General features: G+C 41.5%; 1 pseudogene; it reads right to left on the reverse strand.

Moving 5' to 3' along the window:
• The window catches only part of LOC122925882, a 2,558,103-nt pseudogene extending 2,536,220 nt beyond the window's left edge, over positions 1-21,883 (reverse strand).
• Positions 21,884-26,076: the final 4,193 nt, after the last annotated feature.

Genomic DNA, 26,076 nt, shown 5'->3' on the forward strand with positions numbered 1-26,076 from the left:
AGTGGATGACGCACTGTTATGGGGGATCTGTGTATGACGCACTGTTAGGGGGAATCTGTGGATGACGCACTGTTATGGGGGATCTGTGGATGACACACTGTTATGGGGGATCTGTGGATGACACACTGTTATGGGCATCAGTGGATTACACACGGTTATGGGGGCATCTGTGGATGACACTGTTATGGAACTTATGGGGACATCTGTGGGTGACACACTGTTATGGGGCATCTGTGGATGACACTGTTATAGGTGGCCGGGGGGATCTGTGGATGACACACATATATGGCAGGCAGCGCAAGCATCTTGTGCTATATAAATGTTTCATCATCCACATATCACTTCTCCTCCCCCCCCCCCATAACAGTGTCCCACCCTATTGTAAGACGTCCGTTCCTTTATGTAAGTGAGCTATTGAGCTTGTAAATAAACTTGTGCAAAGTATATGAGTAGTTAGTAACTACTCATATAGTTTGCAGTTTGCACAAGTTTATTTACAAGCTCAATAGCTCACTTAGGGCTCTTTCACACCTGCGTTATAGTCTTCCGGCATAGAGTTCCGTCGTCGGGGCTCTATGCCGGAAGAATACTGATCAGGATTTTCCTAATGCATTCTGAATGGACAGTCCGTCCTTCAGGATGCATCAGGATGTCTTCCGTTCCGGAACGGAACGTTTTTTGGCCGCAGCAAATAGCGCAGCATGCTGCGCTTTTTGCTCCGGCCAAAAATCCGGAACACTTGCCGCAAGGCCGGATCCGGAATGAATGCCCATTGAAAGGCATTGATCCGGATCCGGCCTTAAGCTAAACGTCGTTTCGGCGCATTGCCGGATGCGACGTTTAGCTTTTTCTCAATGGTTACCATGGCTGCCGGGACGCTAAAGTCCTGGCAGCCATGGTAAAGTGTAGTGGGGAGCGGGGAGCAGCATACTTACCGACTTACCGTCCGTGCGGCTCCCGGGGCGCTCCAGAGTGACGTCAGGGCGCCCCAAGCGCATGGATCACGTGATCGCATGTACACGTCATCCGTGCGCCTGGGGCGCTCTGACGTCATTCTGGAGCGCCCCGGGAGCCGCACGGATGGTAAGTATGCCGCTCCCCCGCTCCCCACTACTACTATGGCAACCAGGACTTTAATAGCGTCCTGGGTGCCATAGTAACACTGAAAGCATTCTGAAGACGGATCCGTCTTCAAATGCTTTCAGTACACTTGCGTTTTTCCGGATCCGGCGTGTAATTCCGGCAAGTGGAGTACACGCCGGATCCGGACAACGCAAGTGTGAAAGAGGCCTTACATAAGTTACTATCTTATCTAATATAATCTATCACTAATCATCACTATTCAGTATTCACTCTAACTTACTGCCTGGGACAGTCAGGAGTCAGGACTCAGGACTCCAAATGTATTCTCACAGTCACAGCGAACTTAGTACAAGCCAGTTGGCACTACTAGGGCGCAGGGGCGGGCACTGGCAGGCAGAAGCTGGTGGCGTGGCTGGCGTGGCACTGGCAGTGCTCCAGTCCCGCTCTTCAATATTCAAAATTGGCGCCCGGCGGCAGCGTAACTGTAACGTAACGTGACGTCACTCACTACGTTACGTCGCAGTGAGCGACGTTACGCTGCCGGCCGGAAGATGGGAGGCAGTCAGGAAGAGCACGGAGGCGGAGCACGGAGGCGGAGCACAGGACAGGAGGCAGACTCGCAGAGCACAGGAGGCGGACTACAGGAGGCGGACTACAGGAGGCGGTCTCAGTCTCACACGTGAGTCACGTCAGTATATGTGTGTGTCAGTCTGTGTGTCTGTTCTTTGTGTCACGGACTCGTCACTGTCACGGCACACCCCCGGCCCCACTCGAACCCTGAGGCTGAGGCGGCCCGGCCCACCGGGAGGTGGTTAAAAAAAAAAAAAAAGTCAAAAAAAAAAAAAGTCCCGGCGGCTCGCTCGGCGCCTTTCGGGTGACAGCGCTGGGGTGCGGGGCACCCACTGCACCCCGTGTAGGATCGGCCCTGCGGCCTATTTCCTCTGACCTCTAGCATCAACAAGGCATTTTCGCCCACAGGACTGCCGCATACTGGATGTTTTTCCCTTTTCACACCATTCTTTGTAAACCCTAGAAATGGTTGTGCGTGAAAATCCCAGTAACTGAGCAGATTGTGAAATACTCAGACCGGCCCGTCTGGCACCAACAACCATGCCACGCTCAAAATTACTTAAATCACCTTTCTTTCCCATTCTGACATTCAGTTTGGTGTTCAGGAGATTGTCTTAACCAGGACCACAACCCTACATGCATTGAAGCAACTGCCATGTGATTGGTTGACTAGATAATCGCATTAATGAGAAATAGAACAGGTGTTCCTAATAATTCTTTAGGTGAGTGTATATACAGGTCCTTCTAAAAAAAATTAGCATATTGTGATAAAGTTCATTATTTTCTGTAATGTACTGATAAACATTAGACTTTCATATATTTTAGATTCATTACACACCAACTGAAGAAGTTCAAGCCTTTTATTGTTTTAATATTGATGATTTTGGCATACAGCTCATGAAAACCCAAATTTCCTATCTAAAAAAATTAGCATATTTCATCCGACCAATAAAAGAAAAGTGTTTTTAATACAAAAAAAGTCAACTTCAAATAATTATGTTCAGTTATGCACTCAATACTTGGTCGGGAATCCTTTTGCTGAAATGACTGCTTCAATGCGGCGTGGCATGGAGGCAATCAGCCTGTGGCACTGCTGAGGTGTTATGGAAGCCCAGGATGCTTTGATAGCGGCCTTAAGCTCATCCAGAGTGTTGGGTCTTGCGTCTCTCAACTTTCTCTTCCCAATATCCCACAGATTCTCTATGGGGTTCAGGTCAGGAGAGTTGGCAGGCCAATTGAGCACAGTAATACCATTGTCAGTAAACCATTTACCAGTGGTTTTGGCACTGTGAGCAGGTGCCAGGTCGTGCTGAAAAATGAAATCTTCATCTCCATAAAGCTTTTCAGCAGATGGAAGCATGAAGTGCTCCAAAATCTCCTGATAGCTAGCTGCATTGACCCTGCCCTTGATAAAACACAGTGGACCAACACCAGCAGCTGACATGGCACCCCAGACCATCACTGACTGTGGGTACTTGACACTGGACTTCAGGCATTTTGGCATTTCCCTCTCCCCAGTCTTCCTCCAGACTCTGGCACCTTGATTTCCGAATGACATGCAAAATTTGCTTTCATCCAAAAAAAGTACTTTGGACCACTGAGCAACAGTCCAGTGCTGCTTCTCTGTAGCCCAGGTCGGGCGCTTCTGCCGCTGTTTCTGGTTCAAAAGTGGCTTGACCTGGGGAATGCGGCACCTGTAGCCCATTTCCTGCACACGCCTGTACACAGTGGCTCTAGATGTTTCTACTCCAGACTCAGTCCACTGCTTCCGCAGGTCCCCCAAGGTCTGGAATCAGTCCTTCTCCACAATCTTCCTCAGGGTCCGGTCACCTCTTCTCGTTGTGCAGCGTTTTCTGCCACACTTTTTCCTACCCACAGACTTCCCACTGAGGTGCCTTGATACAGCACTCTGGGAACAGCCTATTTGTTGAGAAATTTCTTTCTGTGTCTTACCCTCTTGCTTGAGGGTGTCAATGATGGCCTTCTGGACAGCAGTCAGGTCGGCAGTCTTACCCATGATTGCGGTTTTGAGTAATGAACCAGGCTGGGAGTTTTTAAAAGCCTCAGGAATCTTTTGCAGGTGTTTAGAGTTAATTAGTTGATTCAGATGATTAGGTTAATAGCTCGTTTAGAGAACCTTTTCATGATATGCAAATTTTTTTAGATAGGAAATTTGGGTTTTCATGAGCTGTATGCCAAAATCATCAATATTAAAACAATAAAAGGCTTGAACTACTTCAGTTGGTGTGTAATGAATCTAAAATATATGAAAGTCTAATGTTTATCAGTACATTACAGAAAATAATGAACTTTATCACAATATGCTATATATATATATATATATATATATATATATATATATATATTTTTTTTTTTTTTAACTATCTAATGTAATTAAATAAGGATCCAGATGAGTCTGTAAAGTACAGAGCACAGTAATCAAACTACTCTCTCACAACTGCAAAAAACAGCAGAAAATGGCTGCTGGGGAGTTTCTTATATAGTAAGGGGTAGGAAACGTATTGGTTGCTAGGATGTTGCCAAGCTCTGACAAAGATATTGCAGCCTTCTCATTGCCCCACAAGCAAGAAGGGAAGTTACTAATGAAAAAAAAGCTAGAATATTCACGATTACGAATATATAGCACTATATTCTAGATTTTCGAGAAATCTCGAAGTGCTAATATTCGCGAAAAAAAATTGCAATTAGATTATTAGCGCTCAACACTATTTATTTTATCATAGTTTATATTGAAAAAAATAAATAAAAAATCTTTGTGTAGTAACATAATATATATGGCCGAAAAAAGATATTTGTCCTTCCGGTTCGGCTTGTTATCCTGCAAGTTGATCTAGAGCAGGGATGGCCAACCTGAGGCTCTCCAGATGTTGCAAAACTACAACTCCCATCATGCCTGGACAGTCTACAGCTATCAGCCTACAGCAAGGCATGGTGGGAGTTGTAGTTTTACAACAGCTGGAGAGCCGCAGGTTGGCCATGCCTGATCTAGAGGAAGGCAAAAAAAAAATTGTGAGGTACAAGCCAATTTTCCCCACTTAAGGGGGGAAAATTCCTTCCCAACTCCAATCAGGCAATCAGAATAACTCCCTGGATCAACGACCCCTCTCTAGTAGCTATAGCCTGTAATATTATTACGCTCCAGAAATACATCCAGGCCTCTCTTGAACTCTTTAAGTGAACTCACCATCACCATCTCATTAGGCATAAAGTTCCATAGTCTCACTGCTCTTACCGCAAAGAATCCTTTTCTATGTTTGTGTACAAGCCTTCTTTCCTCCTCATCACAGTCACAGTCCTGGAGATAAATAGATGATGGAAGAGATTTCTGTACTGACCCCTGATATATTTATACATAGTAATTAGATCTCCCCTCAGTCGTCTTTTTTCTAAAGTGAATAACCCTAATGTTGATAATCTTTCAGGATATTATAGTTTTTCCATTCTAGTTATTACTTTAGTTGCCCTCCTCTGAACCCTCTCCAGCTCTGCTATGTCTGCTTTGTTCACTGGAGCCCAGAACTGTACACAGTACTCCATGTGTGGTCTGACTAGTGATTTGTAAAGTGGTAGGACTATGTTCTCATCATGGGCATCTATGCCCCTTTTGATGCAACCCATTATCTTATTGGCCTTGGCAGCAGCTGCCCGACACTGGTTTTTACTGCTTAGTTTGCTGTTTATTAAAATTCCTAGATCCTTTTCCATGTCAGTGTTACCGAGTGTTTTACCATTTAGTATGTACGGGTGACTTGCATTATTCCTTCCCATGTGCATAACTTTACATTTGTCAGTGTTAAACCTCATCTGCCACTTATCTGCCCAAGCCTCCAATCTATCCAGATCCCTCTGTAGTAGTATACTGTCCTCTTCAGTGTTAATTACTTTACACAGTTTAGTGTCATCTGCGAAAATGTATATTTTACTGTGCAAGCCTTCGACAAGATCATTAATAAATATATTGAAGAGAATAGGGCCCAATACTGACCCCTGAGGTACTCCACTAGTGACAGTGACCCAATCTGAGTGTGTACTATTAATAACCACCCTCTGTTTTCTATCATTGAGCCAGTTACTTACCCACATACAGACTTTTCTCCCAGTCCGAGCATTCTCATTTTATATACTAACCTTTTATGTGGTACAGTGTCAAATGCTTTCTAGAAGTCCAGATATACCACATTGATTCGCTGCTGTCAAGTCTAGAACTTACCTCCTCATAGAGGCCGGTGACTGATCTCTCATGAAGCCATGCTGATATGATGTTATTTGCTTGTTTTTATTGAGATCCACCAAGATAGCATATCTTAGAAAACCGTCAAAGATTTTTTTGCACAACAGATGTTTAAAAAATGGCAATCCCAAGTATTTGGGGATTTTGTTTTTACAACATTCACTGTTCAATAAAATTACATGCCAATTATTCTGTGGGTTAGTATGATTATGGGGATACCACATTTATATAGTTTTTAATGTGTTGGACTACTTTTTAAAAATAAAATCACCATATTCTGACAGCCATAATTTTTTATATTTCTGTCTACAGAGCTATTTGAGAGCTTGTTTTCTGTCGGATGAGCTGTAGTTTTTACTGGAAACTTTTGGGTTGGATATGACATTTTGAAGTGACAGCATACATTTGAATTTTTCTTCATTTTTTTTCAATTTTTTCGGACATTTTTAAACGCGTTAATACTTGTTTTTTTATTGTTTATTTTAATTTCTGTGTAACTGGGAAAGAGGTGGACTTGAATTGCAAAAGTTTTTTTTTCTTTTTCGAAAAATTAATTTCTTCATTGTTATTTTTAGTTCCCTTAGGTTGACTTGTATATGCAATTGTCTGATCGCTTGTCCCATAGACCACAATACAATACTATTGCAGTATGTGGAATTTTCACAGGCTGTCTGTCAGGCCATGAATAGGCCAGTGCTTTTCTGTTAGCTGTTAACCTTTTGTCTAACCCCAAAAGATGCCACGGTTACTAATGACATCAGCATCTGAGGGGTTCAATGACCAACATTGGCGACGATGCCCATCATGTATGGAGCCAACTCCATTCATCTCCTGCACGCTAATGCTGCATATATATGGAATTATGCATTAAGGGGTTAAAAATAAGCAAAATGGGGGAGCTGGAGTCTATGTACTAGAGCAGGGGTAGGCAACCTCCAGCACTCCAGCTGTTTTGAAACTACAACTTCCAGCATACATGCTCTGCTCTTCTAAGATTTCTCATAGAAATGAATGGCGCATGCTGAAAATGTAGTTTCACAACAACGGAAGTGCCGAAGGTTGCTGATCCCTGTACTAGAGAAACACAGATGTAGTTTGTGTGGCTGAGACATGTCTGGACACTTCATATTACAGCACTGTTAATATTCAGGGTTTTACACTCTTAAGCCTCTTTCACACGGGCGTCATATTTTTGGCCCTGGATAAGAGGCGGGTGCGTTGCGGGAAAATGTAACATTGTAATGCGTTTTGCACTCGCGTGAGAAAAATCGTGCATGTTTGGTACCCAAACCTGAACTTCTTCACAGAAGTTCGGGCTTGAGATTGATGTTCTGAAGATTGTATTATTTTCCCTTTCAACATGGTTATAAGGGAAAATAATAGCATTCTAAATACAGAATGCATAGTATAATAGTGCTGGAGGGGTTAAAAAATTAATTAAAAAAGTTAACTCACCTTCTCCTCTTAATCGCGTAGTTCCCGGTCTCTTTACTTCTGAATGATGAGCTGTGGGCTAAATGACCTGTGGTGACGTCAGATCACATGCTCCAATCACATGGTCCATCTCCGTGGTGATGGAGCATGTGATCTGACGTCACCACAGGTCCTTTAGCCCACAGCTCATCATTTAAGAAGTAAAGAGACCGGGAACTACGCGATCAAGAGGAGAAGGTGAGTTAACTTTTTTTTATTTTTTTTTATCCCCTCCAGCACTATTATACTATGCATTCTGTATTCAGAATGCTATTATTTTCCCTTATAACCATGTTATAAGGGAAAATAATACAGTGAATAGACTGTCACCTAGCAACCATGCGTGAAAATCGCACCGCATCCGCACTTGCTTGAGGATGTTATGCGATTTTCACGCACCCCATTCACTTCTATGGGGCCTGCGTCGCGTGAAAATCACACAATATAGAGCATGCTGCGATTTTCACTCAACGCACAAGTGATACGTGAAAATCACTGCTCATGTGCAAAGCCCCATAGAAATGAACGGGTCAGGATTCAGTGCGGGTGCAATACGTTCACCTCACGCATTGCACCCGCACGGAAAACTCGCCGGTGTGAAAGGGTACTTAAGGGTACTTTCACACTTGCGGCAGAGGATTCCGGCGGGCAGTTCTGTCACCGGATCCGGCAATCTGGGCGCAAACTGATGGCATTTGTCAGACAGATCCGGATGCGGATCCGTCTGACAAATGCATTGAAATACCGTATCCATCTCTCCGGTGTCATCTGGAAAAACGGATCCGGTAAAAAATGTTTGCATTTTTAAAGGTTTGCACATTTTTTAAGGTCAGTTTTGTCGGAACACTTAATGCTGGATCCACCACTAATACACTTCAATGTAAATTAATGCCGGATCCGACATTCTGGCAAGTGTTCAGTATTTTTGGCTGGTGAGAAAACTGTCGCCGTCCACAAAATGTAAGAAGGACTCAACTGATGCATCCTGAACGGAATGCTCTTCATTCAGAATGCATTTGGGTAAAACTGATCAATATTGTTTCCAGTATTGAGCTCCTGTGACGGAACTCAATACCGGAAAACAAAAATGCTAGTGTTAAAGTACCCTTAGGAACGACAGGGCCAATAGAAAAGGCAGTGGCATGTTCCTGAATGTGAGGAGTTATATGAGGGCGGGTGTGAAAGAGGGAATGGTGGGTGAGAATGTTAACACCTTGTGGATGGAAATACAAAGGGAAATAAACTGTAAAAAAATTAATGCTTGGTGTACGCTATAAACCCCTAACATAATAGAGAAGAATTAAGTGGTCATGATTAGAGTTGAGCGAACACCTGGATGTTCGGGTTCGAGAAGTTCGGCCGAACATCCCGGAAATGTTCGGGTTCGGTATCCGAACCCGATCCGAACTTCGTCCCGAACCCGAACCCCATTGAAGTCAATGGGGACCCGAACTTTTCGGCACTAAAACGGCTGTAAAACAGCCCAGGAAAGGGCTAGAGGGCTGCAAAAGGCAGCAACATGTAGGTAAATCCCCTGCAAACAAATGTGGATAGGGAAATTAATTAAAATAAAAATTAAATAAATAAAAATTAACCAAAATCAATTGGAGAGAGGTTCCATAGCAGAGAATCTGGCTTCCCGTCACCCACCACTGGAACAGTCCATTCTCAGATATTTAGGCCCCGGCACCCAGGCAGAGGAGAGAGGTCCCGTAACAGACAATCTGGCTTCATGTCAGCAGAGAATCAGTCTTCATGTCATAGCAGAGAATCAGGCTTCACGTCACCCACCACTGTAAGAGTCCATTTTCATAAATTTAGGCCCAGCACCCAGGCAGAGGAGAGAGGTCCCGTAACAGAGGATCTGGCTTCATGTCAGCAGAGAATCAGTCTGCATGTCATAGCAGAGAATCAGGCTTCACGTCAGCCACCACTGCAACAGTCCATTGTCATAAATTTAGGCCCAGCACCCAGGCAGAGGAGAGAGGTCCCGTAACAGAGGATCTGGCTTCATGTCAGCAGAGAATCAGTCTGCATGTCATAGCAGAGAATCAGGCTTCACGTCAGCCACCACTGCAACAGTCCATTGTCATAAATTTAGGCCCAGCACCCAGGCAGAGGAGAGAGGTCCCGTAACAGAGGATCTGGCTTCATGTCAGCAGAGAATCAGTCTGCATGTCATAGCAGAGAATCAGGCTTCACGTCAGCCACCACTGCAACAGTCCATTGTCATAAATTTAGGCCCAGCACCCAGGCAGAGGAGAGAGGTCCCGTAACAGACAATCTGGCTTCATGTCAGCAGAGAATTAGTCTGCATGTCATAGCAGAGAATGAGGCTTCACGTCAGCCACCACTGCAACAGTCCATTGGCATATATTTAGGCCTAGCACACAGGCAGAGGAGAGAGGTCCCGTAACAGACAATCTGGCTTCATGTCAGCAGAGAATCAGTCTGCATGTCATAGCAGAGAATGAGGCTTCACGTCACCCACCACTGCAACAGTCCATTGGCATATATTTAGGCCTAGCACACAGGCAGAGCAGAGAGGTCCCGTAACAGACAATCTGGCTTCATGTCAGCAGAGAATCAGTCTGCATGTCATAGCAGAGAATGAGGCTTCACGTCACCCACCACTGCAACAGTCCATTGGCATATATTTAGGCCTAGCACACAGGCAGAGCAGAGAGGTCCCGTAACAGACGATCTGGCTTCATGTCAGCAGAGAATCAGTCTGCATGTCATAGCAGAGAATGAGGCTTCACGTCACCCACCACTGCAACAGTCCATTGGCATATATTTAGGCCTAGCACACAGGCAGAGCAGAGAGGTCCCGTAACAGACAATCTGGCTTCATGACAGCAGAGAATCAGTCTGCATGTCATAGCAGAGAATGAGGCTTCACGTCACCCACCATGTCCGACCATGTCCACGACCATGTCCACGTCCGCGTCCCTTACTAGATGTTTTTCTCATTGTTATGGTTCACCACAACAACAAATATATTATTTGGCCCAATGTATTGTATTCAAATTCAGCGGGATATAAATTTGAGGCCTAGTATTTAGGCGCTGGGTGACCGGTATGGATTTAGTGACAGAATTAGACTTGGAAATGCACAGAAGCGTGTGTGTGTGAAGTTATTCTGAATGACCCAATGTGCACCTTGAATATTATATACCCTTTTAGGGATAGATTTCAAATAGCTCTGATATAGCAGAAACCACTAAATTATGAAATTGCTAAATTGGGAATTGTATTTCAACCCAGAACAAGAAATGTGCTTGAACGGACACTAAATAACTCGCCCAGCTACAGCACTAAGGACAGATTTAGCGGGATATAAATTTGAGGCCTAGTATTTAGGCGCTGGGTGACAGGTATGGGTTTAGTGCCAGAATTAGACTTGGAAATACACAGTAGCGGGTGTGTGTGAAGTTATTCTGAATGACCCAATGTGCACCTTGAATATTATATACCCTTTTAGGGATAGATTTCAAATAGCTCTGATATAGCAGAAACCACTAAATTATGAAATTGCTAAATTGGGAATTGTATTTCAACCCAGAACAAGAAATGTGCTTGAACGGACACTAAATAACTCGCCCAGCTACAGCACTAAGGACAGATTTAGCGGGATATAAATTTGAGGCCTAGTATTTAGGCGCTGGGTGACAGGTATGGGTTTAGTGCCAGAATTAGACTTGGAAATACACAGTAGCGGGTGTGTGTGAAGTTATTCTGAATGACCCAATGTGCACCTTGAATATTATATACCCTTTTAGGGATAGATTTCAAATAGCTCTGATATAGCAGAAACCACTAAATTATGAAATTGCTAAATTGGGAATTGTATTTCAACCCAGAACAAGAAATGTGCTTGAACGGACACTAAATAACTCGCCCAGCTACAGCACTAAGGACAGATTTAGCGGGATATAAATTTGAGGCCTAGTATTTAGGCGCTGGGTGACAGGTATGGGTTTAGTGCCAGAATTAGACTTGGAAATACACAGTAGCGGGTGTGTGTGAAGTTATTCTGAATGACCCAATGTGCACCTTGAATATTATATACCCTTTTAGGGATAGATTTCAAATAGCTCTGATATAGCAGAAACCACTAAATTATGAAATTGCTAAATTGGGAATTGTATTTCAACCCAGAACAAGAAATGTGCTTGAACGGACACTAAATAACTCGCCCAGCTACAGCACTAAGGACAGATTTAGCGGGATATAAATTTGAGGCCTAGTATTTAGGCGCTGGGTGACCGGTATGGATTTAGTGACAGAATTAGACTGGGATATGGCCAAAAAATAAACAGACTATTGCTGGTTAAATGCACTTGGTGTGACAGCTTCACCCTGATGTAGGCTTTAGCCAAAAAACAACCACACCATTGAGGGTTAAATGCACTTGGTGACAGGCGCAGCTTGCCCCTGATTTTGTATATGGCCAAAAAATGAACAGACTATTGCTGGTTAAATGCACTTGGTGTGACAGCTTCACCCTGATGTAGGCTTTAGCCAAAAAACAACCACACCATTGAGGGTTAAATGCACTTGGTGACAGGCGCAGCTTGCCCCTGATTTTGTATATGGCCAAAAAATGAACAGACTATTGCTGGTTAAATGCACTTGGTGTGACAGCTTCACCCTGATGTAGGCTTTAGCCAAAAAACAACCACACCATTGAGGGTTAAATGCACTTGGTCGCAGCTTGTGCTGGCGCACCACAAGACACAAAATGGCCGCCGATCACCCCAGAAAAATGTGACTGACAAACGGTCTGGGCAGCCTAAAAACAGTGAGCAATTGAGGATCAGCAGCTCAATGATCCACAGCTGCAGATCGATCAGTTAATCAAGTCCTTTGGAGGAGTTAATCTGCCTAATCTCGCCCTACTGTCGCAGCCGCAACCTCTCCCTACGCTAATCAGAGCAGAGTGACGGGCGGCGCTATGTGACTCCAGCTTAAATAGAGGCTGGGTCACATGGTGCTCTGGCCAATCACAGCCATGCCAATAGTAGGCATGGCTGTGATGGCCTCTTGGGGCAAGTAGTATGACGCTTGTTGATTGGCTGCTTTGCAGCCTTTCAAAAAGCGCCAAGAAAGCGTCACAAAAGCGCGAAGAAAGCGACGAACACCGAACCCGAACCCGGACTTTTACGAAAATGTCCGGGTTCGGGTCCGTGTCACGGACACCCCAAAATTCGGTACGAACCCGAACTATACAGTTCGAGTTCGCTCATCCCTAGTCATGATGCCAGATTTTAACTTCCCAGATATTGACTGGAGTCATGGTTCAAGCTCAACTGCAAAGGGAAGAAAATTCTTCAACTTGCTGCAGGACCCCTTCGTGAGCAGGTTGGTAGAAAATCACACTAGGTGCGATGCTTTGTTGGATCAAGTAATTTCTAACAATGCAGAGCTTGTTGGAAATGTTACTGTTCATGTAATGCTTGGTATGAGTGACCACAGTATAATTATATTCCCCCGAACTATATAAGCAAACTCTGGCTGGGAGGGCAAACACTTTGTATTAAAAAGGTCAATGTCCCTGGCTTGAGGACAGCATTTAAGGAATCAGGACATGGACTAGAACCAGCTATTATCACATAATAAAGGCTCATTCAGACGACCATATGCCCTCCGAGACATACGGTCCATGCTCTTTTTTGTAATTTATTGCCCTTTTTACAGTAGCTTTAAGCCATGTAATACTTGTTACCTACAGGATAATATTTTGCAGTGTAATCATCCAATGTGGATTTCAAGCTCTCCAATTTATCCTCTGTATTAGGGCTCATGCACATGACCGCATGCCCTCCGAGATATACGGTCCGTGAGCGGGCCATATGTCCCGGAGCAGCATACATCGTGCGCACGGGAGCACACAGCATCATAGGTTACTATGATGCTGTGCGCATCGGGCCACCTGCGAGACTATTGTCCTGCACTCATAAGATTATATAAGTGCAGGACAATAGTCCCGCGGGCGGCCCGATGCGCACAGCATCATAGTAACCTATGATGCTGTGCGCTCCTGTGAGCACGATGTATTCCGCTTCGGGATATATAGCCCGCTCACAGACCGTATGTCTCGGAGGGCATGCGGTCATGTGCATGAGCCCTAGTACAGAGGATAAATGGGAGAGCTTGAAATCCACATTGGATGATTACACTGCAAAATATTATCCTGAAGGAAACAAGTATTACATGGTTTATAGCTACTGTAAAAAGGGCAATAAATTACTAAAAAGAGCATTTAAAAATACAAAATTTGAATAGTTAGCTGTAGCCTTTGAAATTTACAATTTGCTTAATAAAATCTGTAAAAAAACAGATAAAATCAGCAAAAATGCAAAATGAACGACAGGTGGCCAAAGGGAGCAAAACAAATCCCCAAAACTTCTTTAAATATATGAATGAATATTAACAAACAGATCTCCTAAATAACCAATTGCGGACCGGTTGCCTATTATCCTTTGTGTGTATATATATTGAAGGACACAGCGATTATGTGACTTAGTCACGTGATATATGGATGTGAGACTATGGCTTTGCAGTAGCCTTCTGTTCATCATAATATTTTTCAGTATTTACTGTCTCTGACAGTTTCTGGGCACCGGGACTTGCATTTAGAAATTTGCCATTTGATAATCTTTCTGCGATCACGTGACCGGGTGACGTCATGGTGATCATGTGATCGGGCGACGCCATGTTTGATATTATTTGTATTTCCATGCGAACATGCGCATAATAAACGCAAAATACATGTTTATTGCTGGCACCTTATTCATCTATAGATATTTACTTGGCGTTGGAAGTATCACGATACTGAATGTGACTTTTGTTTGGCAATACAAGCCGGGTGGTCATGTGTTGGAGTGGGATGAGATAGTTGGCGGGATAGTGCAAGGCACCTTATGATTATGGCGTCCGCCATATTTGGCTATGCTCAGCACTTGGATCAACTGCCTAGGGGATTTACAGATTCTCCTAATTTGTGAAGGTATATAGATGCAACCAGTAGTGATGAGCGGCATAGGCAATATTAGTTTTCACGATATTTAGTGAATTTTTTGCATAAAAGCTAAATAACTATCTAATGTAATTGGACAAGGAATAGGATCCAGATGAAAGCAGAGAGCATAGCAATGACACTGCTCTCTCTCTCAGAATTGCAAAAAAACTGCGGAAAATGGCTGCTGGGGACTTATTGGCCCACAAGCAAGAAGGAAGGTAACTGATAAAGAAATAATCTAGAATATTCGGGATTACGAAGATATAGCACTATATTCTACATCTTCGCAAATTCTCGAAGTGGCGATATTCGCGATAAAAATTTGCGATTAGAATATTTGCAATCAACATTAGCAACCATCTCACTGCCCTTCACTTCCCCTGACTGATTGGGTAAGTGAGGGACACTGGTATGGCAGGAATTTAATAGAGAAGTACAAAGTATATTATTGTTACATATGTACTAATATGCCACTATGGCGCTGGCCTGTTTAGACATATAGTGCCTCATCGCTAGCCTTGTTCCAGTGGTCCCTCTTTTATGTAATTTACCTTGCAATGTGGACTTCTATGAATGTTTTTCACTCTGTATTAACTGTGATTTGAAATTAAGACTTTTTTGATACTGTATGATCTTTTGGACTTCGAATGATCTGGGCATACATAAGCTTATTGTAGGTATTGTCTTCTAAATAATGGTAAAGGGTGGATGTTCACTGAAGATCAGGAAAAGGCTCAGCTATTAAATGTTTTTTTTTAGCTGTATATATACAAATGAAGAGAAAGGAGTTGATATTGGTGGTACCAGGGCTGTGGTGCTAGTATATCCAGTAATTTACACAATTGTCTAACTTTACATATGGTCCAAGCTAAGGTAAATAAGGTAAATGTGAACAAGGCTCCAGGTCCAGATGGATTACACCCAAGAATTATTAAAGAACTCAGTTCAGAATATGGCTGTGCCCCTGTTCATAATTTTATGAGTACAGTGCCAAGTAATTGGTGCAATGAAAATGGAGTGCCTATATTCAAAACGGTCTCTAGGTACCTCATAGGTGAATTATTATCAGTAAGATTACCTTCTGTTGTGGGAAACATATTTGAAGGACTCTTAAGGGACTAGACACAGAAGTATGTGACTGTTAATAATATAATAAGCGATAACTAGCATGGGTTTACTGAGGACAGAAGCTGTCATACTAACCTGATTTGCTTTTATGAGGAGGTGAGTAGGAGCCTGACAGAGGGGTGGCTGTCAATGTAGTGTTGGTTTTTGCAAAGGCATGAGACGTTTAATAGATAAAATAAGGTTTATAGGCCTAGACAGTATAGTTTGCAATTGGATAGAAAACTGGCTGAGGGACTGTGTGCAGAGATTTATGGTCAATGCTTTCTATCCTGAAGGGTCCCAGGTGTGTACCCGAAGATTCAGTCCTGAGTCCCATATTATTTAATTTATTTATTAATTATATCGAGGGTGGGATTAATAGAACTGTTTCTATTTTTGCAGATGACACTAAGCTGTGTAGTACTGTGCAGTCTATGGAAGATGTCTATAAAAACTACAAACTGACTTGGACAATATGAGTGATTGGGCATCAACTTAGCAAATGAGGTTCAATGTGGATACATTTAAAGTTATGCATTTTGTTAGTAATAATCTACCTGCATCATATGTCCTAGGGGATGTAACACTTTGCGAGTTACTTGTAGGGGAGGATTTGGGTGTACTTGTAGATCATAGATTAAATAACGGCATGCAATGTCAATCAGCAGTTTCTAAGGCTACCAGGATATTGTCATTTATTAAACAAGGCATGGACCCGAGGACAGGGATGTAATAGTCCCACTTTACAAAGCTTCGGTGCAGCCTCATCTGGAATAATGCAGTTCAGTTTTGGGCACCAGTTCATAGAAAGGATGCCCTAGAACTGGAAAAAGTACAAAGGAGCGTGAATAAATTGATAAGGGGCATGGAGGGTCTAAGTTATGAAAAAATATTACAAGAATTAAATGTATTTAGTCTTGAGAATAGATGTCTAAGACAGGACATGATTAACCTATGCAAATATATAAATGGACAAAAAAAATGGCGTAAAGCTGTTTCAAGTAAAATCCCCTCAAAACACAAAAGGGCACTGCCTACACCTGGAGAAGAAAAATTTCAGTCTCCAGAGCTGTCCAGGATTCTTTACTGTAAGAACTGTGAATCTGTTGAATAGTCTACCTCAGGATGTTGTGATAGTAGGAACAGTGAGCAGTTTAAAAAAAAAAGGGCTTAGATAAATTGTTAAAAGTAAATTACATTAATGCTTAGGAAAAGTTGTAGAAATCTGGGTCTCATTACCCGTTTTCTAAAATTCGCTTCCCCACCTATACCTTGTTTGAACTTGATGGACTTATGTCTTTTTTCAACCGTATTGACTATGTAACTATACAAACATATAAATAGGCCATACAAAAAAATATGGTGAAAAGCTGTTCCATGCAAAATCCCCACAAAAAAGGGGCCCTTCCTCAGTCTGGAGAAGAAACAGTCCAGTCTCCAGAGGTGTCAAGGCTTCTGTTCTGTAAGAACACTGAATCTGAGTGATAGTCTACCTCAGAAGGTGGGCATAACAGCAACAGTGGACAGTTTTAAACAAGGTTTAGATGAATTCTTAAAATTAAATAACATTACTGCTTATGAAAATGTGTAAAGGCATGGGTCTCACTCCCCTTTTCTAAAATTCACATCCCCACTTATCCCTTGGTTGAACTTGGACTTATGTCTCTTTTTGCATATTAACTATGCAAATCATGATACTATTGTCCTATTCATGGTAATAGTCATATTTCAATAAGTTCTGCAATATCTTGGTTTTAACAAATGGACTACAAGAAGAGAGGGGATATAATAACTTTTTGGAACACAGTCCTTGTGTTCTCACATTATTTCTGTATGTCTCTCTTATTCTGTACCTTGTTACATTATTAAGCAGAGCTCCTTTGTGACTATGGGATATAATAACATGTATCCATATTCTGTTTGGTGTATAGTATGTCATTATCAGCCAGCTATTTAGTTACTTGCATGGCTATTTCAGGATAATGGGTTTCCAGATTAAATATTTCAAACGTGCTTTGTTTTATTATCCAGAAATTATTACACCCAGTACTCCCTATTCCCATATAGTTATCTTAGAACCTGCAATAACCTGCCAGGATGCTTTACAGTCATGCATTGTTCTAATAACTGACTTCTGAAATTGCTGTATTCTTTTTAAGGCCAACGTAAAGAATTGGCTGAAAGCACTTGCATACACAATACACTATGCATTTCTGTTGTAATACATTTATTTCGATATTATTATTATTACCTCCTTTTTCTAACTTTGTACATGTAATTACTGGGTTTATGTTGACTGGAAGAAAAGAAATCTTGGCAAACATGAACTGCTGTTTTGAAACACTTCACCAAGGAAACTGAAGTCATTACAAGCTGTGTGATAACCATGGCTATGTCGAGCAGAACAGAAAGGCGTTCATTTTGAGTACAGCAAGACACAAACAATAAAAAAAAAGGAAAAACTTGGTTTTGATGACCCTCAGACATAAATACCCACAAATTAAACTACGAGCAGCATAAGCTAATCACACACTACAAATATAATATCCACAGGTTTCAATTTTTATGTGGTGAAATACAATGATGGCTTATCTTAAGCAAAAAATATAAATGTGTGTTCCTAGGAGACAGACCTCAAAGGGACCTGCGCAGCAGTGTGCACTTAAGGCCCCTTTCACACGGGAGAGAATTCTGCGTGGGTGCAATGCGTGACGTGAACGCATTGCACCCGCACTGAATCCGGACCCATTCACTTCAATGAGGCTGTTCAGATGAGCGGTGATTTTCACGCATCACTTGTGCGTTGTGTGAAAATCGCATGTTCTATATTCTGCGTTTTTCACCCAACGCAGGCCCCATAGAAATGAATAAAGATGCGAGAAAATCGCATAGCATCCGCAAGCAAGTGCGGATGCAATGCGATTTTCACGCATGGTCGCTAGGAGATGATGTTAGCAAATTGATAAAAGTCAATTTACTGTATTATTTTCCCTTATAACATGGTTATAAAGGAAAATAATAGCATTCTTAATACAGAATGCTTACTAAAATGTGGCTTGAGGGGTTAAAAAAGAAATTAAGTCACCTCCTCCTCTTGTTCGCGCAGTCGACATCGTCTTCTTTGTTTTTCTTCCAGGACCTGCAAATGGACCTTTGATGACGTAATCACACTTGACAGGTCCTGCTGAATGAAGATAGAAGATTTCTAAGTCATCAAAAGTCCTTTTGCAGATCCTGAAAGAAGAAAAAAGAAGACGATGCCAGCTGCGTGATCAATTGGATGAGGTGAGTTATTATTGTTTTATTTTTAACCCCTCAATCCACATTTTAGTAAGCATTCTGTATTCAGAATGCTTTTATTTTTCTTTATAACCATGTTATAAGGGAAAATAATAAAATTAATAGAACACCTTCTTCAGTGAAGAAGTCCGGGTTCGGGTCTGGCTATAACAATCAGTTTTTTTCACGCGCATGCAAAATGCATTGCACTCGCGCGGAAAAAACTGAACATCGGAATGCAATCGCAGTCAAAACTGACTGCAATTGCGTGCCTATTCACGCAGACTTCCCACAATGCACACGCGACACATCCGGAGCAAATCCGGAATGCCCGTGTGAAAGAGGCCTAAGCCTGGCACTACAGCTCCAGTGCACTACCAGCCACAGCTGCATATACATAGTAACAGAGTAACATATGTTGGTTAGATGCTGCGTCTGTATGCACACTGAAGGGGCCATGGAGCTGCAGAAAACACAACAGACTTCTTGTCCCATTCACACAATAAAGGCTCATTAAACGGATAGGTCATCCATGTGTTTTCCTGAAAATACCTTTTAAGATGACATATAGAAGTACACATTTACATGTGATATATTAGTAAATATCATAAACTGCAATTCTCTAATATTTGTCTGTTATCATTATGGTTGAGCAAATTTTGGGTCAGCTTCAATCTAACTGGCCTTCAGATTCGATTTAGTCGAAATAGAAAGTGTTCAGTATGCCCTGAAAATTTGGTATCATAGGACTATATTCAACCCATTTCAAGCTCTTTAGACTGGGACATGTTTTTGTCTTATGTGTTAACATAGTTATATTTTGAATATAGACAGACACACTTCACTTAGAACCACCTAGAACCATGAGGTTTGTATTATCCTAATTCATTTTTTTACCCCTTTATTTATTTTTTTGCATTTTTGTTTTGCGCTCCCTGCCTTCCCAGAGCCATAACTTTTTTATTTGTCTGTTCACATAGCCATATGAGGGCTTTTGTTTTTGCGAGACAAATTGTACTTCGCAATGCCACCATTTAATATTGCATATTATGTAGTGGGAAGCACTTTTACGTTTTTGTTTACGTTCTATGTGCGATAAAACTGACTGGTTACTTTTATTCTACATGTCAGTACGAATCTGGTGATAAATTATATATATAGTTTTTCTTGCGTTTTAAAAAAAAATTAAAAAGTGGAAAAAAAAATCTGTTGTAGCCATTTTAACCTCTATAACTTTTTTGTAATTATGTATATGGAGCTGTATGGGGGCTAATTTTTTGCAGGGGGCGATCTGAACTTTTCATTGATACATTTCGGGGATGTGTATGACTTTTTGATCACTTTTTTTTATTTAATTTTTTTGTAGAAAAAAAAGCAACCAAAAACAGCGAATTGACCATTTGGACGCTTTTTTCCTTTTTGCCGTATGGGGAATATATATATATATATATATATATATATATATATCACGACACCCATGATGTTTCTTTTTTTTTTTTTTTTTGTTCTTTTTTTTTTATTTTGGGAAAAAGGGGGTGATTAGAATTTTTATGTTTTTTTTTTTTTGTTTTTTTTTACAAGAGGAGCCTGGAGGAATTTCTGGAGTGTAATAATATTACAGGTTATAGTTACTAGAGAGGGGTTATTCATCCAGGGAGTTATTCTGATTTCCTGAATGGAGTCGGGAAATTGGCTTCTACCTTTTTTGCCTTTCTCTGCAGAGATCAACTTGCAGGATAACAGGCCGAACTGAATGTACAAATGTCTTTTTTCAGCCTTAAAAAATATGCTACTATGTTACTATGTATGCCCTACATTACCATATACATTATTGCTGGACTCTGCAGGATGGAAAAGTGTAGTGTACTCTGCTTTTGTTTCTTTTTTTCTTAACACATACATTAAATATAGCTCAAAATTGTGATATGATCCAAGACAGCATTAATGATGTTAAAGGCACAGTGACATATATGACTATGGGAGCTAATAGTAATAAGCTGCCTGTTTAAAAGTACACTGCACTGTCATATTTTTTTAAATTAAAAACAGTCCAAAAATGATCTTTTTTTGGTGACAGGTGCCTTCATCTCAATGACTTCTTGTCTATCTTCTGATCAGTAAAATGGTGGGCGGAATTTTGAGTGATTCACAAAAGTTTTAGATTTTCCAAAATGAAAATCGTTTGGGATAATCGTATAAATTTGATCAGTGTAGAATTTATATACTCATCTCCAATTATTAGGAATCCAATAAGGTGAATGGGCAGCAACACAGCGAGCCTCATCTCAGTGCTTTCTTTTCAGTCGGTTAGGCTGCTGTCATGTGTCTGTTCATTAACAGTGGTCTTTTTTCTGCTAGCAGACTAAGGGATGTTTCACACGAGCGGATGCCGTGCGTGACATCCGCTGCGTGAATGACAGCCAAGACCCAATGCGGACAGCAGAAGCACGGAGCATTAACATGATTGATGATGCTCCTTGCCTCTCTGTGATCTCTTTACTACGAAATCACAGTGACAACTTTATCTCACTGTGATTTCGTAGTAAAGAGATCATGTTACTGCTCCGTGCTTCTGCTGTCCGCATCGGGTCCTGGCTGTCATACACGGAGCGGATGTCACGCAGGCATCCGCTAGTGTGAAACAGCCCTAATAATGAGTGCCCAGAGAGCTACCCTGCTCTCTTAACAGTTCATAAAAGGTGTGATTCCAATAGTGATTCCACAGGATTCATTATGTATATTCAAAATCCTAATATTAGAGTGCAGCTAAAGTTCATATTTTGGAACTTAGGGTAAAGTTAACATTATTTGCAATGAAAATAGTAATATGAAGTGAATAGCAATGTTTCTACCAACCTTACGTTTCGGTGGAATTTTTCCTCTTTAAATGGAACCGCTTGAGTGAAAGCGCCATGTTGCAGTATTTTAGGATTCTCATTGCCCACAACCTATAAGGTAAAAACATAGTCATGTAATAACAACAGAAAAAGTGATGCTATTAATGGGAAATAGGTCATAGACCAACCCTAAATAATATCTAGTTAAGAACAGTGATGGCCATGCAGAATCACCAAAGAACACATGCGGGCTGCCATCTTTAGTAAGGTTAGATGCACCCGCCCAGCGATGCACAGGTAAGCCCTTACCTGTGCCTGTGCCGTGAGTCGGTCTGAAATCAAATGCGGTCACCGGGAGCAGGCAGTTCCGAGAACAGCCGCCGGGGGCCTTCATCTGGCTGTTCTCTGAACTGCCTTCTCCCGGTGACCGCATTTGATTTCAGGCCGGCTCACGTCACAGGCACAGGTAAGGGCTTACCTGTGCATTGCCGAACAGGTGCGTCTAACCTTACTAAAGATGGCAGCCCGCATGTGTTCGTTGGCGAACACTGTGAACTGGCCATCACTGGTTAAGAACTGTTGCTAAGTTTTTAGGGTTAAAAACATAGAAAAAAGTCTCTAAGTATAACAGTAATAGTAAGAATAATGGGAATCCTAACATCAAATATATAAATATAATAGTAAGAATAATGGGACTCCTAACATCAAATCAAGACTGGAAAATTGCACTAGAATGCACAAATAGGTCATCTGACGTGTGATATTTATTAACTGATGTCATGGAGTCTGTCACCTCCAAAATGAATTTTAAAGCAAGTATGCTGCACCACCATATAGGGTAGGTGCCCAGAAACATGATTATACATTTCTTGTAAAAAAACGGTCCTCTAATCCTGAGAAATGTTTATTTTTATTTTTATGCAAATAAGATTTTTGATGTACAATGGACCGGACTGCTCCGTTGCGTGCACTTGGCTTGTCATCGCTAGTGGCTCTGAAATCTCAGGGACTGTTAATAAAACAAGAGGGTAAAGACCTGGGTGGTGTTACTGGCAGAGCAATAGTGTACCAAATGGAGCAGCCCCGACCACAGTTCACCAAATATCTTATGTGCATAAAAAAAGCATTTCTAAGGATTAGATGACAAGCTCTTCACAAGAAAGGCAACGCTACTTTTCGAGAAAACCTAACCTATTTGGCAATATGGTTACTTTTTTAACCTGTTTTGGAGGTGATAGACTCCCTTGAAATTTTAGATCTTTGGAAGTAAATGAAGAGCACCATATGATACTCCAAAGCATCCACAAGCATTACTCTAGTATGGTAAAGGATCAATGATGGTTTAGGGATGTACAACAACAACTGGAGATTCGGGCTTGTCAGAAATCTAAGACTGGAATTTAAAAGAGTTTGCAAGAAGCATGAAGAAATGTATTTCTAGATTTCTAGACTATGGGACATAAGAGTGCACATTTACACATCAAATAGATTAATCCATGCAAACACAACATGTCCGTATGTACACAGCCCTATATACAGTGGGGTCAATTTATAAAACAAGTGAACAAGTTAAAATAAAAGTGCCAATTGTATTGCCTGCTATGGGCAATAGCTCAGATTTACTAATGTGTCTGCAGCTAGAATCTATCTAAAAAGTGGTGCAAGTTGGTGCAATTTGCACAAACAGGGATTTTACACTTTTCTCAACATACTCAAAAAATGGGTGGGGCTTAGAAGTAATTAACGAAACTTCATAGGAAAGGGGGCATGGCCTAATATACACAATTTTGCCACAATTCTGGCGTGAAAGTCTCTCTGAAAATAAGCCAACCAATAGTTGGTACTGCATAAAGTTAGACAAAAATGTCTATCCTTGCACCACATTTGTCATCCACTGTGATAAATCTGGACAGTCTAGACAGTCGGTCTACGTTTTTGCTATCTACTGGTCTATTACACCTGGGCCAATGACTCCACTCAATCCTATCTAGTTATAATAGATCACCACCACTGTATCTGTCTGCAGCCATGATCCCCAAGGTTGACACTTGAAAATCTAGGAACAATATTTAAAATCAGGCATACAATCCATTTTATACTTCACTAGAACTCAAATCTATTTATAATATTGAACATATTATGTTTAAGCAATGATAAGTTGGTTTTATAACCCAAAGTTTTTATGATGTTTTTCAGACAAGGAGAAAGAAAGACAGATGCTCTAATTCATGCAGAATCAAAAGAGACGAGAGAGTCGGTCGAGATTTGTTTGAGGACCAAACCGAAGTTTCTCTAATTACCCTCAAAGTCGGTATATAACCCCCTCTAGCTTCCAAGGTCTCCTTATTTTTAGGAAAACTTGTTATCTTGTTTATTTTTTCTAATTTATTTTTACCTCGTTCCCCTTCCTTTCAGACCGCTGTTAAAGCTTGCAATGCAATGACAGCAATAGTAAATTATGTCTGAGTGAAGCTGACAGGGTCTGGTTGGAGGTATCATACTTGGGGGGTTTGATTTGAGGTCTGATACTTGGGGGTTTGATTTGAAGTCTGATAATTGGAGGGTTTGAGGTGAGGTTTGATACTTGGGGGTCTGATTTGAGGTCTGATACTTGGGGGGTCTTATTTGAGGTCTGATACTTGAGGGGGTCTGATTTAAGGTATGATACTTGGAGGGGTCTGATTTGAGGTCTGATACTTGGAGGGGGTTGATTTGAGGTCTGAAAATTGGAGTGGTCTAATTTGAGGTCAGATACTTCTGAATCCAATTTGAGGTCTGATAATTGGTGGGTCTGATTTGAGGTCTGATACTTGTAGGGGGTCTGATTTGAGGTATGATACTTGGGGGTTCTGATTTGAAGTCTGATACTTGGGGGGGGTCTGAATTGAGGTCAGATACTTGGAGTTCTGATTTAAGGTCTTATACTTGGGTGGGTATGATTTAAGGTCTGTTACTTGGAGGGGTCTGATTTGAGTTCAGATACTTTGGGATGTCTAATTTGAGGTCTGATATGGTGGTCTAACATGAAGGTCTACAGGGGGTCTGATATGGGAGTCTTACATGGAGGTCTCATGTGAAGGGGGTCTGAAATGGAGTCCAAATTTGAGGTCTGATATGGGGGTCTGAAATGGAGGTGTGATATGGAGGAAGAGTCTGAAATAGAGTCCTAATCTGAGGTCTGATACGGAGGTCTGACATGGAGGTCTAAAGGGTGTCTGATCTGAAGACTGATATTAGGGTTCTGACATGGAGGTCTGATGGGGGGCCTCATCTGAATGTATGATTCGGGGATCTGATATGGAGATCTGATCTGAGGTGTGATATGGGTGTCTGATTTGAAAAGTAAGAGGGTATTTTTTGTACTGACAAACAATATAAAGGGAAAATTTTTTGTACTGGTGCACATTGTAAGGGGGTATTTTCACTGACACATGCACTGACACATGATAAGAGGGGGTAGTTTTTGTACTGGCACACATTATAAGGGGGTATTTTTGTACTGGCAGTCATTATAAAGAGAATTATTACTGTTAACACTATGTGCTCTGGGAGATAATTATTTCTACTGGTGGGACTTTTGGGAGCACTGTTACTGTGGGTAACTGACCTTCAGGCATTAGTGTCAGTAGCATGATGCATTGCAGGCTCCAGCTTTGCCTGGACCATGAGAAAATGTTGGTGTTGGTGTTGATATTGATCACTTACATCTATGCTGCGTCTTAAAGAAATTTAACCCCCCTCCCCACAAACATTTTAAAATGTTAACAGTGTTAACCACCCCAAAAATACATTAATGGACAACTGAGGCGCGATGCTCGGTTTCAACTTAACACACACAGGAAGATTGTTGCCACACTGTGAGTATCGCTGCAGTAATCATGTAATCAGTCGTGGCCAAAAGTTCTGAGAATGACATAAATATTAGTTTTCACAAAGTTTGCTGCTAAACTGCTTTTAGATTTTTGTTTCAGTTGTTTCTGTGATGTAGTCAAATATAATTACGCGCACTTCATACGTTTCAAAGGCTTTTATCGACAATTACATGACATTTAGTCAGTATTTGCAGTGTTGGCCCTTCTTTTTCAGGACCTCTGCAAATCGACTGGGCATGCACGCAATCAACTTCTGGGCCAATTCCTGACTGATAGCAACCCATTCTTTCATAATCACTTCTTGGAGTTTGTCAGAATTAGTGGGTTTTTGTTTGGCCACCCGCCTCTTGAGGATTGACCACAAGTTCTCAATGGGATTAAGATCTGGGGAGTTTCCAGGCCATGGACCCAAAATGTCAATGTTTTGGTGCCCGAGCCACTTAATATCACTTTTGCCTTATGGCATGGTGCTCCATCGTGATAGAAAATGCATTGTTCTTCACCAAACTGTCGTTGGATTGTTGGAAGAAGTTGCTGTTGGAGGGTGTTTTGGTACCATTCTTTATTCATGGCTGTGTT

The sequence above is a fragment of the Bufo gargarizans genome, chromosome 2 (genome assembly GCF_014858855.1).
Source record: "Bufo gargarizans isolate SCDJY-AF-19 chromosome 2, ASM1485885v1, whole genome shotgun sequence".
Lineage (NCBI taxonomy): Eukaryota > Metazoa > Chordata > Amphibia > Anura > Bufonidae > Bufo > Bufo gargarizans.